The sequence below is a fragment of the Rhinopithecus bieti genome, unplaced genomic scaffold (genome assembly GCF_001698545.2).
Source record: "Rhinopithecus bieti isolate Rb0 unplaced genomic scaffold, ASM169854v2 scaffold_12409, whole genome shotgun sequence".
Taxonomy (NCBI): Eukaryota; Metazoa; Chordata; class Mammalia; order Primates; family Cercopithecidae; genus Rhinopithecus; species Rhinopithecus bieti.
Genome location: NW_016807057.1, coordinates 71,357 through 76,367, shown reverse-complemented (window position 1 = coordinate 76,367; position 5,011 = coordinate 71,357). Strand labels below are relative to the sequence as shown.

The 5,011-nt window shown below is 33.7% G+C and overlaps 1 long non-coding RNA gene across 2 annotated transcripts in view; it reads right to left on the bottom strand.

The window, feature by feature from the left end:
- The window catches only part of LOC108534464 (uncharacterized), a 32,842-nt gene that overhangs the window by 6,568 nt on the left and 21,263 nt on the right, over positions 1–5,011 (bottom strand). Inside the window, exon 3 of one of the 2 annotated variants that reach the window (XR_001886985.1) lies at positions 2,231–2,650. The exons of the other annotated variant lie outside the window; for it this stretch is intronic. This is a non-coding gene — a long non-coding RNA (uncharacterized LOC108534464). Of the gene's footprint in view, positions 1–2,230; positions 2,651–5,011 lie in introns of those variants that run through there. 2 annotated transcript variants of the gene reach the window in all.

Here is a 5,011-nt window from a genome sequence, read left to right as displayed (position 1 = left end):
AAAAAAAAAAAAAAAAAAAAAAAAAAAAAAAGAAAATGTGTCACATATACACCATGGACTATTATGCAGCCATAAAAAAGGATGAGTTCATTTCCCTTGTAGGGACATGGATGAACCTGGAAACCATCATTCTCAGCAAACTGTCACAAGAACAGAAAACCAAACACCGCATGTTCTCACTCATAGATGGGAATTGAACAATGAGAACACTTGGACACAGGAAGGGGAACATCACACACTGGGGTTTGTTGTGGGGTAGGGGATGGGGGGAGGGATAGCATTAAGAGATATACCTATTGTAAATGACGAGTTAATGGTTGCAGCCCACCAATATGGCACATGTATATGTATATAAGAAACCTGCACGTTGTGCACATGTACCCTAGAACTTAAAGTATAATTAAAAAAAAAAGAAAAATGGAAAAGAAAAATGACATATTATATTCAGAAGAATAGTGATTCAAATGATTACATATTACTCAGCAGAAACTGTGGAGGCCAGAAGAAAGCGAACAAGACATTTAGAGGGCTAAAAAGAAAAACAAAAGACAGTCAACCTTGAATTTCATCTTCACTGAAAATGTCATTTTGGAATGAAGGTGAAATAAAGTCATTTTTAGAAAAAGGAAAAGTAAGATGATTTGTTATCAGCAGAACTGTTCAGAAATAAATACTGAAGGTAGTTATTCTCTTCAAGAAAATAAAACATCAGAAAAGGTAAATGTCTACCTGAAAAGTAAAAACATTTATTTCCCTCTTAAATTCAGTTCCTTGAGGTACAAAGTTGTTGGTTTGAGATCTATTTTCCTTTATAATGTAAGCATTTATAGCTATAAAATTCCCTCAGCATTGCTTTTGCCGCATCCCATTAAGTCTTGGTTTGTAATAAGTGTTAAAATTAGAATATTTAAGTATTACTTTCCTGAAGATTTTTAAAAAGTTATTCTGTATCTCTCATATTTCCATATGGATTTCATGATCAGGACATAAATTTTTGTAAACAAGATGGTGAGATTCTGGGTGATACTGCCATTGTAACAATATCCATTTTTCTGATACATGTATCTGTGATATTTCAATTTATTTAGATCTGCTTTAATTTCTTTCATAATTTCATTATCAGAATACATGAAAAATTGCATCTTTTTTTTTTTTTTTTTTTGAGACAGGGTCTTGGTCTGTTGCCCAGGATGGAGTACAATAGTGCAATCAGAGCTCACTGCGGTCTCAACCTCCTGGGCTCAAGTGATCCTCCCGCCTCAGCATCCCCAGTAGCTGGGACTACAAGTGCTTGCTATGCTCGGCAAATTTTTAACTTTATTTATTTTTTTTGTGGAGACAGTGTCTTCCTATGTTGCCTACACTGTTCTCAAACTCCAGGGCTCAAGCATTCCTCCCTCCTCAGCCTCCCAATGTGCTGGGATTACAGGTGTGAGCCACCATGTCTGGCATCTTTTATGATGTTCTATACCTTTCAATGTGTAAGCCTTGCCTTTCTTTTTTCTTTTTTTTGAGACAGGACCTCGCCCTGTCTCCCAGGCTGGAGTGCATTGGCGTGATCACAGCTCACTATAACCCTGAATTCCTAGGCTCAAGTGATCCTCCGGCCTCAGCCTCCTGAGTAGCTTGTACTGCAAGTGTGTGTCACCATACCCGGTTGATTTATGTATTTTTTGTAGAGAAGGGGTTTCACCATGTTGGCCAGGCTGGTCTTGAACTCCTGGGCTTAAGCAATCTACCTGCCTTGGCTTCCCAAAGTGCTGGGATTACAGATATGACCCACCGTGCCTGGCCCTTGTATTTTCTTATTGAATGTATTTCTAGGCCAGATGCGTTGGCTCACGTCTGTAATTCCAGCACTTTGGGAGGCAGAGGTGGGTGGATCATTTGGGGTTGGGGGTTTGAGACCTGCCTGGCCAACATGGTGAAACCCCATTTCTGCTAAAAATAAAAAAATTAGCTGGGAGTGGTGACAGGTGCCTGTGGTCCCAACTACTTGGTAGGCTGAGGCGGGAGAATCACTTGAACCCAGGAGGCAGAGGTTGCAGTGAGTTGAAATTGTACCACTGCACTCCAGCCTGGGTGACAGAGAGAGACTTGGTCTCTAAATAAATAAATAAATTTCTATTTTATTCTTTTTGATGTTACTGTAAATAGAATTTTAATTTTTTTCATATTTTCACTGCAAATACATATAGAACCAATTTTGTATAGTCATCTGATATCCTGCCACCTGATAAAGTTGTTTATCAGCTCTGATGTTTTGTATGTGGATTTCTTAGTTTTTTCTATATGCAAAATTATGTCGTTTGCAACAGAAATGGTTTACTTCCTCCTTCGTAATTCAGTTCCTTGAGGTACAAGGTTAAGTTGCTGATTTGAGATCTGTCTTCATTTATAATGTAAGCATTTATATCCACAAACTTCAGGCCGGGACCTGTAGCAAGATGTTGAATAGAAGTGGCGAGAGTGAACATCCTTGTCTTATTCCTGATCTTAGTTGAAAAGCTTTCATTTTTTTGGCATTAATGATGATATTAACTGTGATTGTTTCAAAGATGTCCTTTGCCAAGTTGAGGAAGTTCCTTCTTTTCTTTGTTTATTGTTGAGTGTTATCATGAGGAGGTGTTGGATTTAATAAAATGCTTTTCTGTTAAAAAAAAAAAATTAGTTTCTTAAAATAGATGAAAAAATTCCAGAAAATGCAAATAAATATATAATGAGAAGTCTGATACTTCCCCCAAAAGTTCTCTAGCTCTCCTTTATATTTCCTATAGGAAATATATATATATAAAAAACCTTGTATATATATTTAATATATGTATTAAAAAGCACTTCGGAACAAAGGATAGTGCTCTAACTCAGCTATTTGATGTAGTTCATGAGCAATTATATCAAAGATAATTTAGATTTTCATTTTGTTGCATTTTTAGGTTAAAAATGATTTCAGCAATGTTCTTAGAACCCCTTTTCCTTGTATTTGTGTACAAGGTGTTTTTTTTCAAATTATTTGGTATTTTTCAAGGATTTAAGAAAATTATTCTTTGCATTGGTGAATTTTAGAAAGTGAAATGAAGTGACTATTTTATCTTCTTAGGTTTATAAAATTTGCTAACATAAGCAGAAAAGTCTCTAATTTCTTTTATATAGTTGATTTCTTTCAAAATACGCTGATTCTGAAGTTACATTTCAGTCTAATTGCTAGATTGAAAATACCTGTTAATGTGTCTGAAATGTTATTTTTTATAAACTTTCGTACTTTACTGCATCTGAAAATGAAAAACTCCATAAAACTTGGAGATTTTCATATATAGTTTCTTTCTTCAAATCCCACAACTATTTGACTAAATCTAAGATTTCATAAATATAAACATAATATTTTCAAGTTTTCCATGATTAAGTTACACTGTAGATACATGATCCCATAATCTCAGTTTCTGAATCTCTAGTTACATAATGACTACAGTTAGTGGAATAGACACTAAAACTTTTTTTTAGATTGCAGTTTAGAAATAGGATGGTTTTGTGGGCATTCAATATTCTAGTATTTTCAGGAGTAGAGAAAATTACTTGGATATTATATCCTGAGAGTGAGGCTTCACCTAATATATTCAGATAATTGCAACAAGTTTTTTTCTGCACCTAATTTGCTTTAATCATCCAGTTTGCTGTTCTTAGTGCTACAATCCAATACTGAATTTTGCTGAAATTGCTCATGTGTGACAATCATAGGCATGTCAGACCAACTTAGGCCATGTTAAATTCATTAGTCTTATTATTTACTTTATATTTTGTGAAAAATATAATGCCTAACCTGGATGTCTAGTAGAGGGTTCCTTTCTTTTCTACCCTATTTCCTTTCTCACCCTGCTTTACCACGTTAATATTCACCATGAAGAAAACTTAGGGTATAATGAAATCTGAAAAATAAGACCTACTCTTTTCTGATTTTATATGCCATTTGTGGAAAGTAGACAATAATCAGTGTAGTCATGAAGTCATAAATATAATACCATCTCTATAATAAAACTTGCCTAAAACTATGATCTATCTCACTTTTGAAGGATTTTAAGAATGGTCTCTCATTATCATTCTTAATCACAACTTCTTTGAAAAGTGATTTGATGTATCTGTTAGGCACCAGACAATTTTGCATCTTTGTGAGCCAGATTTTTGATCTGCTGGAAATTTATACCCTATGTGAGAGCAAATGATACCTGCTGAAACATATTTATTGTAGTATTATTTAAACTAGCAAAACTTGTATACAATAAAATTGCCTACAGTGGTGTGGTTTTGGTGGCCCATGCTTTTTCAATTTGATGACATTAAAGAGCCATTAAAAATGGTAGTCATGCAAATTATAATACAAAGCCTATATCTATGATAAAATGCTTAATGTTTGATATAGAATCAAAACAGAACTTATTCCTGTTCACAACTATGAAACTATTCGCATAGGGAAGAGAATATGAAAATTGGAGACTGTTACAAATCGATGACAGGTAGCTTTTCTCTCTTTTATCCCTCTTCTCCCTCTTTCCCTCTTGCTCCCCATCCCTTCCTTCTTTCCTTCTCTTGTTTTTATCTCTAGAATTGTTAAATATTATTTGTAAAATACATAAATTAGAGGAAAATTGATATATCATATTTCTCTCTTTAGGATATGTTATCTAAAAAAATTTATGTTTTGTCTACATATGGATACATAATAGATTTGCTTTATAATATCAGATAGTGGCAATCTTTTACCTGAAATATTGAATATTAAGATAAACACACAAATATTTTTGTTTTAATTACTCATATAATTGTCTTTATTTTTTATGCCAGTATCTTTGGATTAAAATAAAGGAAGCAGGCAACTGTATAAACATTCAGAACAAACAATTGATCAAATTTTCTAAATTAACTGTTTCAAAGACTACATAATACCAAATTGAACTGGATAATCTAGTAAATCCAATTAGCAAAAATTGGTTTCAGAGACCATATTTAACATCAATACATA